The sequence below is a fragment of the Vicugna pacos genome, unplaced genomic scaffold, assembly GCF_048564905.1.
Source record: "Vicugna pacos unplaced genomic scaffold, VicPac4 scaffold_19, whole genome shotgun sequence".
NCBI classification, from domain to species: Eukaryota; Metazoa; Chordata; class Mammalia; order Artiodactyla; family Camelidae; genus Vicugna; species Vicugna pacos.
In genome coordinates this window covers 12,318,253-12,331,250 of record NW_027328740.1, presented here as the reverse complement: position 1 = coordinate 12,331,250, position 12,998 = coordinate 12,318,253, and the positions used below count along the sequence as shown (strand labels likewise).

The window sequence follows — 12,998 nt, the reverse complement described above, 5'->3', positions numbered from 1 at the left end:
AGGAATGATATAATAGAGACCATGATCCCTGGGCCGGTTCCTGCATTTATCTCCTGTTCCAGCTTATACTAACAACATTTTTAATACTTTCCAGGGTGAACAAGAAACTACTTAGTGCTTTTCCCCCTCTCCATGTTTTAGTCTTTTTCCAAATTCTTCCATTTTCTCTACCTCCTTACAAGACAGTATTTAAATTTACTCCCATATTGTTCCATCAAATGATCATATCAATCAAGTATCTCATTTTAACTGTAAATATTAACTTTGTCTCCCATTTAACACTTAACCTAATTTAAAAAAATATAAGGTAAATACAGGTACACATCTATGTTTATTGTTCAAATAAGAAAATTACAGATATTTGTCGACATTTGCCAACATCAATTTTAATCTTTGTTATCCTGCATAAACTGGTAGTCTTCTGGTAGATCCCTTGTAATTAGGATGATGTTCATAAAGTGAAGTTGGCTGATGAGTTGGCCTTGTAAGAGATGTAGCTGATGTATCAGCTGTCACTCTCACTGGAAACCGTGCGTTGCTCCCTGGTTGAAGTTTAGAAGAACGACCTTCTTTGGCAGATATGTTGTGATATCAATTTGGAAAAACAGAAGGCTCCACCATCAGTCCAAAATAATTACTCTGCATGGGAGACAAGATGCTGTACTGAGATGTAGAATTTGTAGTTTTAATGAAGTTCATAATATGGTCATTTGCTTCAGTTCATCTGTTTTGAGTGTGCCTGTGGACAATGTTCAACTGATTTAAAATAGCATACTGATCCACTGCAATTTGTTCTGGTGGTCTAACTGACCTTGATGATGGAGCAGAAAAATCACCGCTGATCGGGGTATTTTTATCACCAATTATTTGTCTAGTAGGGGGCTTTCTAATTAGAGGCATTTTTAATTTTGCAACAGGTAAAAATGCACTTTCTCCACTAGTGTCAGTCACAAAAGCAGAATTATGTTTATCCACATTACCCCCTGCTATAAAGTGCTTCTTGTTGAAATCTTCAGCCAATGAAGATAACAGAGAGGCATTTTTAATCCCAACTCTTCTTCTTATTCTGATTAAAAGCTGGGGAAAGACTCATTTAAAATTTGAATTATGGTAGAACTGCTGCTACAAAAATAGAGAAAAATTTTAGTAATATTTTAAACCAAAATACAAGACTACAATAAGCCTAACATATAAAACATCAGATTTCACGTTTACAATTGAAAGAAAATATCATCAATATATGAACATTGCTGACTATTTTTTAAATTTCCTTATTTGTAAAATACACATTTAAGTAGTATAGTCATCAAATTAAAGAAGTTACCATTTGCAGTAACGGTGAATGCCACTTTTCACAAGCAGCTTTAATACCTTTATATATATTTCTGATAAGATTCATAATTGCAAGCAAAGTTTCTCTGAATCTTGAATACTTATGGCACTGTCCCCAATTTTAGAAAAACTAAAGAATTTAAGACTTGGTTATTTTATTCAATTTTCAAAATCTAGCTTTAAATATATATTACCATTGATTGATGTACAACATAAACTTTCATATATGTTACCAAGTGGTTACTAAAATTTCTGAATACCTTGCTTAAAACAGAGACTTCTTTTTCTTCTGCCAGAACGTCAGCTAGACAAGCAGATCTTTGAAAATTCTGCCGCACTTTACTAAACCCATAAAGGTTAAGCTGTCTAACTAAACTTTTCATACTTCCAGTTTCAAATATTCTGAAAGAGGCCTTTCTTTCCAAAACTACCTTCTTAAAGATATCTTCATCAATCACGATGGAAGATCCATTATCATCCCACCAGATGGATTTATATTGGTTACTCCTAGCCATTTTCCAGAGATTTCTTGGAAATGTCAGAGAACGAAAATAATTATCTTCATCTGGTTCAGAGACACAATGTGTGTAACATGGTCTTTTTATAAAAGATTCTTCAGACAAACTCTGAAAAGCATTTTCTTCAATCACAGACCTCAAGTCCAAGTCCTCAGAGAATGTTTGATCACACAATAGAGATCTACCAGAGTTACCTGAAACAGTAGGTCCATCTTTATGAGACACATCTTGAAATTCTGAAGAAACATGTGTCATCTCAAATAATTTTTCTACAGTTACTTTTCTAATCTGCATGATTTTGAGCACTGCAACTTCAAATGCTGCTTTGGCAGGACTGCACAGATAAACTGCTAGGCCATCACAATGGTTCTCAACCTGAGTAGCTGTGGCATCATAAAACGACTGGTCTCCTAGCAACCCAAATGTAACATTCCGCCTGTGTTTACTGCTCATTCATCCAGTTAAAATGAAACATAAATGTTGCTTATTTTTATAGTGTGATGTGGAAATATTTTCCCCACAAAATCTTTTTAAATAATTTAATTTTGGGGTCTATGAAATAAAATCAATCTCCATACTTTGTACACAAATTTATACTTGATTTGTGAACATGGAATAAATAATGCAAAAAAAATAAAATAATTTAAAGTTTTGGAATTTAAAGTGAAATTTGTGTAAAACCTCTACAGAAAAAGTATAACAATTTCATGATCATTTGTAATTAAACTGAAACATAATTTGATTCGGAAATGGAAGTATGTATTTATCTGTGTTCTTTAAAATAAGTAGTTGTATATTCAAAACATGAGAAAAATAAATATCAGTTTATTTGGAATGTTAATAAGAAAATTGTAAATATTTATAAAATAAAATTTTATTTAAATAATCAATCAAATTTAAGAAATCCCGAAGGGGGGAATTTTTGTTTTAAATTGTAATTCAGTGCTATAATTAAAACAAATATAATTTAGTTTTCTAGCATAAAAAGTACAAAAGAGACAATCTTATTGTATATTTACAAAAGTTTATTTTTGCCATTCTTTCAGTCAGAGGTTTTTCAGTACCTAGAAGGAATAAATTTTCATGTCATCTGTATATTCCATACTCTTGTGGCTTCTGTTATGTGTTCCAAATTGCTGTTCATAAATACACTTATGCACAAGATCCTGGGTTCAATAAGCAGTGCCTCCATTAAGGGGCAAACAAACAAACAATCAGAAAACAAAGAAATAACATTATATGTGGGTTGGTGTGGAAAATACCAGGTAATGCATTTTAGGAAGCATATGTTTCTCAGTCTTGAAACAGTAGGCATTGTTTATATAATACAGCATTTTTAGGCAAGTGTTTTGTTCACTAATTGTAAATGAAAGCTATGTTCTGTATCAGTAAACTGTAGTAAATCCAGTTTTACCAAAAGTTATAGTATTTATTTCAAACAAAATAAATTCCATTAAGGAAAAGCCAAATTCAAAATGAGAGATAAAATTTTAAGTAAATAAATATAAAATCAAGCTACAATGTAAATTTTTCCTTCAGCATCTGTAAATTCCATTCTAAATGAACATTAGCAACCTGAATTCATGGCATATTATAAGTATTATAAACTATAGTTAACTTGGATTTAGTCCTGATTCATAAATATTATTTAACATACACAGATTATTATATGTGATAACATAACATAAAAAACAAAGAATTGAAAAATTACAATCTCAAGAATTGTAGGAAATTTATTGACAGAACTGATCTTAACTTTTTTATAAAATATTCTTAACAAATTCGCCCTATATAGAAGTTAACTAAACAAAGTAAAAGCCATATATGAAAAACCCATGACTAACATCAAGTTCAATGTTAACATACAGGAAGATTTTCCTCTGGTACAGTAATAAGAAAAAGAAGCTCATTTTCACACGTCCTAAATTACACTACTAGAAGTCCTAGCCAGAACATCTAGTCAAGAAAAAAATATAAAATATATCCAACTTGTAAAAAATCAGTAAACTATTTACAGATGACATAATTATACATTGATAGAAAACTCCATAGACTTCTCTAGTGACTGTAAGAATTATTGAACAAATTTAGTATACTTGCAGAATACAAAATCAATATACAAATATCTGTTGCATTTTTATATAGTAACAACACATTATCAGAAAGAGAAATTAGGAAAACACTTGTGTGTAAATCTATGCCAAAAAGACTAAAATAGGAATACATTTGTTAAGTGAAATAAAAGATCTAAACATAGATCTATAAATTACAGGTGCAAGAAATATAAGTAAATAAAATAAATAGGAAGATATTCTGTGCTCATGGATTGTATACAATGTGAGGAAATATTCTAATCTATCTTTTCAACATTCAATTTCCACAGCACTAATTATTGAGGAGAATATATTTTCTTCATTTTATACTCTAGATTTCTTTTTCATGGGTTAATTGATCATAGGTGTGAGGGATTATATCTGGGTGCTCTATTCTCTTCTATTGATTGGTGTCTTTTTCTGAGCCAGTATCATGTTGTTTTATTTACTAAAGGTTTGTAGGAGTGTTTAACATCAGAGAAGTTTACACCATTACATTTAATACTCTTTTCCAAGATTATTTTGGCAACTAATGATCTTTGTGGTTACATATAAATTTTGATATTATTTGTTATATATAATGGAAAAATCTCATAGCTATTTTGACATGAATCACACTAAACATAGATTCCATTGGGTTGAAAGTTGTCTCAACCACATAGTTTCACATCATTAACATAAGAGTTCTTTTCATTTCTTTGGATCAGTTTTAATTTCCTTCACCAATATTTTCTGTTTTTTAACGTATATGCTTTCAACTTATTTGTTAACTTCATTTCTAGGTGTTCTTTACATATATATATATATTATATATATATATATATATATATAATTATATACATAATATATGTAAACTCGTTTCCTACACAAATACAGCCGGCAGAAGGCAGTGGCAAGACATATTGAAATTCCTGAATGAAAGAAAGCTGTAATCAAAGATACTATATCAAGCAATTCTATCTTTGAGAATAGAAGGAGAGGTAAATAACTTCCACACAAGCAAATACTTAAAGAATTTGGCAAGAGAAAATGAAATAATGAAAGATCTACTCTAAATACAAAAGAAGCAGGATTCTATAGAAAAGAGAAAGGCATAATTATAAAGGCAATATCTACAATGACTTACAACAGAATAAATATGATGTTGTAAAAGAGAACATCAAAATTTTTAAGGGTCACAGAATGAAACAGGACAATACAGAGTATTTTCTTCTTGTTTCTCTTCTCTGTAGGATGGGTAAGAGTTTGTATTCTTATCAGTTAAAATAAACAGATACATTATGGGTCAATAGAAATACACAACAAGGTAAACATAAGTCAAAATCTTACAATGAAATCGTAAAGCCATAAAGAAACCAAGATAATAAAAGAAAACTATCAAGCCACAAAAAGAAAAAGAAATGAACAAAAAGGAAATACCACATCAACTGGAAAATGAAGTTCCAAATGAAAATAAACACCAGTCTATCAATAATTCTCACAAATGATAATGGACTTAGTGCTTCAATTAAAAGATATATATTGTCAGATGGGATAATATAACAAGACCCTACATAATGAAGCATACAAGAGACCCAATATAGTAAGTGGAAAACACAATTGAAATTGAGAAGATGGAAGAATATATTGCATGCAAATACACATGACCAGAAAGCAGGACTAGCAGTACTGACTTCACACAAATAGACTTTACAAGAAAGGTCATAAAGATAAACAAGCACATGATATGATGATTAAAGGAGCAATACAAAATGAGGGTTTTATACCCATTAATACTTATGCACTCAATATAGGAGCACCTAAATATATAAAGCAAATACTAATAGATAAAAAGAGAGAAATCGCTCGGAACAAAATCACAATAGGATACTATAACACCCTATTACCATCACTGGACTGCTCTTTCACACAGAAAATTAATAAAGGAACAAAGATACTAAAACATGATAAAATAATTGGAGACGGTTGATACTTCCAAAAGAGTACTTCTTCCAAAAACAGAATATAAATTCTTTTCCAATACACATGGAACATTTTCAAGGAAAGACTATAAACTCAGGCACAGAAGAAGCCTCAACAAATTTAAGAAGATAAATATTATTTCAAGCATCTTTTCTAAGTATAATACCATGAAACAAGAAATAAATCATAGAAAAACAGGGAAAAGGAATGACAGCATCCAGATTAAAAAACATGGTACTATAACAAAGGAGGGAGTTGATGAATTAAAAGAAGAAATTAAAAAATATCTTGAGAAATATGACAAAACACTTCAAAAAGTCTATGGAATACAGTGAAAGCAGGTTTAAGAGGGAAGTTCATAGTGACAAAGCCCTCCACAAAGGAGTAGTACAATTTCAAATAAATAATCTGACGTTCTATGTAAACTAATCATGAAGAGTAGAGCAAACAAAACCAAAAGTCAACAGAAAGGGGGAAAAAGTAAAGATCAAGGAGGAAAGAATTGAAATAGAGATTAAAAAATAGAAAAAATCAATCAAACTTTTTGAAATTTTAAACAAAATTGACAAATCTCTGGGTAGGATCACCAACAAGAAAAGAAAGAGAACACAAATAATATAAGAAATGAAAATGGAGAAAATACAAAGATACAACAAATTTACAATATATCAAAAGGAAATATCAAGAGCAACTGTACGGAAACAAACCGGATAACCAGGAAGTAATGGAGAAGTTTTTGGAAACATTCAGCCCACCAATATTGCATCAAGAAGAAACTAACCATTTGAACAGACAGATCAACAGAAATGGAATACCATTATCAATACAATAAAAAATCTCTGCAAACAAAATTCAGACCCAAATACCTTCACTGGGGAATTTGACCAAACATACAAAGAAAAATCCATACCGGTCCTCCTCAAACACTTCCAAAAGATTAATATGGAGAGAGTACTCCCAAACTCACACCATAAGGCCAACGTCAATCTGATACCAAAACCAGACAAAGACAATACCCCAAAAAGAAAACTATAGGCCGATATCATTGATAAACATTGATGTAAATGTCCTCAAGAATTAATTAACAAACAGAATCAAACATCATGTAAATAAAAGACCATGCACCATGGTCAAGTTAGGTTCATTCCAGGAACACAAGGATGGTTGAACATATGCAAATCAATCAATCAATTGTGATACACCATATCAACAAAAGAGAAGACAAAAACGATATGATCATCTCAGTAGATGCAGAAAAAGCATTTGATAAAATTTAACATCTATTTGCCATAAAAGTCCTTATCACAGTGGGCATAGAGGGACCATATCTCAACATAATGAAAGCATATATGACAAGTATATAGCCAGCAAAATACTCAATGGTGAAAAACTGGAACCCTTCCCACAAAAACCTGAGACAAGGCAAGGATGCCCATTCTCACAATTTCAATTCAATATAGTCTTGGAATTCCTAGCCACAATGATCAGGCAAGGAAAATAAACAAAACTTTTCAGACTGGGAAAGAAGAGGTAAAATTGTCATGTTATGCAGACATGACACTGTATATAGAAAACTGTAAAAGCTTCACAAAAAATTACTTAGGCTAAAAAAGGAACTGGGCTAGGTAGTCAGATTAATCTACAAAAACCAATTACATTTCTTTACACTATCATTGAATCATCAGGAAAACAAATTATGGAAACAACCACTTTAATAACTGCACCCAAAACTATAAAATGCTTAAGAATAACTCTGACCAAGGTGGCGAATGACTTATACATGGAGAAAAAGGAAATATTGATTGAGGAAATCAAGAAAGATTTTAAAAATTGAAAACATACCCAATGGTCTCGTAATGGAAGCAATAATATTGTTAAAATGGCCATAATGCCCAAGGTAATTCACAAACTAACTGAGTTCCTATCAAATTATGCAAGACATTTATTTTTAGGACTGAAACAAATGATCATAAGATTTACATAGAATCAGAAAAGATCCCACAGAGAAAAAAATGTGACAATGAGTCTGTATATGTCCATGTATGACTGAAAAATTGTACTGAACACTGGAATTTGACACAACATTGTAAAATGATTATGAATCAATAAAAATGTTAAAAAAAAGAAAAGATCCATAATTTCCATAACAATATTGAAGACAAAGAGGCTGGAGCAATAACCCGCCTGGTCTCCATACACTATTGCAGAGCTACAATAGTTAAAACGACATGATATTGATACAGAAACAGGCATATGGATCAATGGAAGAGAATAGAGAGCCTAGGAATAAATCTACAGGCCTATGTTCAATTAATATTTGACAGAGTAGCCAAGAATATGACAGAGAAAAGGCCATCTCTTCACCAACTGGTGTTGGGAAAACTGGAGAGCAGCATCAGATCAATGGCGTTAGAACAATCCTTCAATCCATACACAAGAATAAGCTCAAAATGGCTTGAAGACTGAAATGTAAGGCAAGACACAATATATCTCTTAGAAGAAAATATTGACAAAACACTCTGAGATAAATCTCAGCAATGATCTCCTAGAACAGCCTACCCAGTTAATGGGTGTAAGAGCAAAATTAATAAATGGGACCTAATTAAACTTATAAGCTTTTGCACAGAAAATGGAACCATAAACAAAGCAAAATGACAACCAACAGGATTAAAGAAAATATTTAGAAATGATGCAACTGACAAAGGCTAAATTTCCAAAATATAAAGACTTCATACAACCTAATAATAATAAAAAAAAAACAAGAAACCCAATCTGAAAATGGGCAGAAGCCCTAAACAAGCATTTCTCCAACAGAGACATACAAATGCCACACAGATATATGAAAAAAAAATAATTGCTCACTATCATTATCAGAGAAGGGCAATTCAAAACTATAATAAAGTATCACTTCACAATAGTCACAATGGCCATCATTCAAAAGTCCACAAACAATAAATGCTGGGGAAGCTGTGGAGAATGGGAACCCTCCTACACTGTTGGTAGGAATGATGTTGGTGCAGTCATTGTGGAAAACAGGATGGGGATTCCTCTAAAGTATAAAAATAGTCTTAGCATATGATCCAGCAATCCCACTTCAGGGTATACATCAAAGGGAACCCTATTTCAAAAAGACACCTGCACCCCAAAATTCTTAGCAGTGCTATATACAACAGCCACGAAATGGAAGAAACCTAACTGTCCAACAACAGATGACAGTATTCAAAAATTATGCTGTATTTACACAATGGAATAATATTCTGCAATAAAAAATGATAAAACAGTAACATTTGCAGCAAAATGGATGTCCCCAAAAAGTGTCATCGTAATTGAAATAAGCCAGAAAGAGAAAGAAAAATAACACATGACATGACGTATGTAGAACCTTAAAAAAAAAATTTGGATATGGACACTATGATTTCGTCTACAAAACTGAAACACAGTAGCAGATCTACTTAATAATCTTATGATTACTACAAAAAGGGACTGGTAGACGATATATTTGGGAGATGTAGATTTATAAATGTTATCCATTATATATAAAAATAGATGTTTTCAAAATTTTTTTTGTATGACACAGGGCAGTAAGTTAAATAACCTGAAGTAATGTTTAATAGGCACAGAAATATATGCATGTACGGGAACACTGTGCTATACACCACAGATTGACACATTGTAAATGGCATACTTCAATGATATATAAATGAATAAATATGTAAATAAATAAATAAATAAATAATATTTAATAATAAAAGAAATACAAATATTCACACTTCTTATCTTTACACATCAAGATTCTAGGAGTAAACAGAAAGTATAAAGAAGAAAATTGAATGAATGAGAGCAAGGCAAATAACAAGAGAAACAATTGAAAAGATAAAAAAAAACCTAAGTCTGTTTCTTTTCAACATAAAGTAGACAAATTTTACGTTTGTTAAGAAAATAATGACTCAAATTAAATTAGAAATAAAAGAGCAGATATTACCACTGATGTAGAGGTGCATAGCATCATAAAAGTTTACCACTAGCCAACGATTTGAGTGACCTAGAACAAAAGACAGATTCCCAGAAACATATGTCTTCCCATACTGAATCAAGAAGAAATTAGGAAGTTAAATTCAGCAAAAGTGTTTAATAGTAAATCAGTAATCCAAACCTCCCAAACCAGAAAAAATTTACAAGATGACATTACTGGTTAAATCTGTCATATATTTGAAGAAAATTATTCACCAATTCTTCCCTAAAACTTTCAAGAATTTGAAGGGGGTGAAAGATTCCAAAGAAGATTTATGATGCCAGCTTTATTTGCACAACCAAGCTAAAAAGGACATTAGATGCAAAATATAGAACATTATCCCTGATGAACATATGTGCCAAAATTCTCAACAAAACACAAGCAAAATGATTTCAACAACACATTTAATATATCATACACATATACGAGTTAAGGGATTTATCCCTGGGTTTAAGGATACGTCAAAATATTCAAATCAATAATGGTGACATGCCTCACTAATAAAATGAGAAATAAAACTCACATTATCATCTTAATAGGTGCAGAAATAGCATTATATATAATGCAACAGCCTTTAAATATACTCCAAACTAATTAAATTAACCCTTCAGTGGCACGATATCATATACACACAAACACTGTGTGGAGAGAAGTGAAGCAGTTCTCTGTTTATTGATTCATAGAAAAAGGGCTTATATAGGACATGAACAATGCCTCACATATTATCTAAGTTATAACAATGTTAATAATGTTAAACTATTTATGTCCCCACGCTCCTGCAGTAAGCACAGGATGTTAAATGATCAAGGATTGTTTTAAAGTTCATCATGGAATTTCATTAAGAAGGTCATCTCTTATCCAGCAGGCTTGCCTGTCTTAGGTTGTCCTCCTCTGACGATCTTACCCATCATAGGCTATCCAGCCATCCGTACTGGATATATTGAGTAGGCCATTTCATATCCAGCCTGTATATGTGACATTCCTCCCAGCTTGTTTATCAGTTCAGCCCATGGGCTTATTCTCTAGAGCCTTCAGACAGGGGCCTACAAACCCAACATCCCTTGACAGAAAAATGGATGAAGAAAATTTGATGTATATATGCAATGCAATCAATACTTTGCATTCCTATCAACAGTGTTCACGGTGTTCCTTTTTCTACACAATCTCACCAACATCTATTCCTTTTTTTGAAGAGAGCCTTCTGACAAGTGTGAGGTCTTGTCTCATTTTTGGTTTATGACTTTCCTTATAATTTATAGCTCTGAACATATTTTCATGTGTCATTTTGCCAACTCTATGTTTTCTACAGAAAATTGATTCAGATCTTTCTATTCAGTTCCTACGGACACATTTTTTAACTGGATTGTTTGGTCTTTTTTTTTTTTGTATTTGTGGTGTATGAGTTTCCAATATAGTTGCATATTAACTCTTGATTGGAAAATATCACTTGCAAATATATTCTCCCATTGTGTTCATTGACTTTTCATTTTATTGATCATATCTTCTGCATTGTAAATCTGTTTAGAGTGATACAAACATATTTTGTTTGTTTTCCATCTGCTTCCCTTGCCAGAGGAGACATATTTAGAATAAAATTAATTCCAATGTCAGAGTGTACTTCTTATATTTTACACAAGGATTCTTTGTTTTCAGATTTTATGCTTTATATGCCCAGGAGTGGGATTGCTGGGTCATATGATAGTTCTATAGAAAATTGCCTTCTGCTCATTTTCTGGCTGAGTTGTTTGTAGATTTTTGAAATGGAGTTGTATGAACGATGTGTGTAATTTAGGAATTAGCCTCTTGTTGATTGCATTGTTTCCAAATGTTTTCTCCCATTTGGAAGTTCATCTTTTCATTCTGCTTATTTTGCTATATAGACGCTTTAAGTTTAATTTGGATGTATTTGATTATTTTGCCTTTATTGTTTTCAGCTTGGGAGAGTGACATAAGAAAATTTCACTACAATTTATGTCTTGTTTTTCCTATGTTAGTTTCCAGGAGCTTTATTGTTTCATGTATTAGATTCAGATATTTAAAACATTTTGAGTTTATATTTGTACAGTGTGATGGAGTGTTCTATTTTCATTGATTTACATGTAGATGTCTAGCTTTCTCAACATCACTTGCTGAAGACTGTCTTTTAGGCATTGTATATTTTTGTTTCTTTGTCATAGTTTAGCTGACCATAGGTGTGATATTTTATTTCAGCCTCTGTGTTCTGTTCCAGTGATATAGATGTTTGTTTGTTTTCCAGCATTGTGCTGTTTTGATTACAGTTTTTGTAATATAGTCTGAGATCTGGGAGGTATACGCGTTGTGCAACAAATTTTGTTCTTTTCCCTCATTGTTTCTTTTGCAGTTCTAGTTCTTTTGCATTTCCATACAAATCTTAGGACTGTTTTAAGTTCTGTGGAAAATATCATGTAGTTCGATCTGAATCACTTTATATCTGTAGACATTTTTAGTAGTATACATATTTTAACAATATTAATTCCTCTAAAATAAGACCTTGAAATTTCTTTCCATTTCTTTGCATCAACTTCAAATTTCTTTATCAGTGTCCTATTGATTTTGTTATCTTGAATTTTTCATACGTTTTTCATTTTTAATCTGATTTCATATGGATTTTTTTAAATAATGGAATATTTCATTGTTAATGTAAAGAAATGTGACAGTTTTGTATATTAATCTTGAATCATCCTACTTTGCTAAATGTCTTTAATAGTTTTAATTGTTTTCATGTGGAGAATATTTAGTGTTCTCTATATAGATTATCCTGTCATCTAAAATAATAACAGTTTTACTTTATTCAATCCAACTTGAGTAACTTTTTTTTTTGTCCGATTGCTTTTGCTATGACTTCCCATACTGTGTTTAATAGAAATGGTGAGAGTGTGCATCCTTGTTTTATTCCTTAATTTGGCTTTCAGTTATTCACCTTTGCATATTATGTTGTCTGTGGGTCTGTAATTAATGACTTTAGTTATGTTGAGATATATTTCCTGAATCCTACTTTGGTAAGAAGTTTCTGTTTTTGTTGATTCTACTGTTCTTGTTGTTGTTCTTGCTGCTGCTGTT

General features: G+C 31.5%; 1 long non-coding RNA gene across 1 annotated transcript; it reads right to left on the bottom strand.

The window, feature by feature from the left end:
* Positions 1-312: 312 nt before the first annotated feature.
* On the bottom strand, positions 313-2,226 carry LOC140693500 (uncharacterized). The gene is made up of 2 exons (XR_012069252.1): positions 2,045-2,226; positions 313-639 (listed from the first exon to the last, which is right to left on the bottom strand). It is a non-coding gene; the product is annotated as an uncharacterized lncRNA (long non-coding RNA).
* Positions 2,227-12,998: the final 10,772 nt, after the last annotated feature.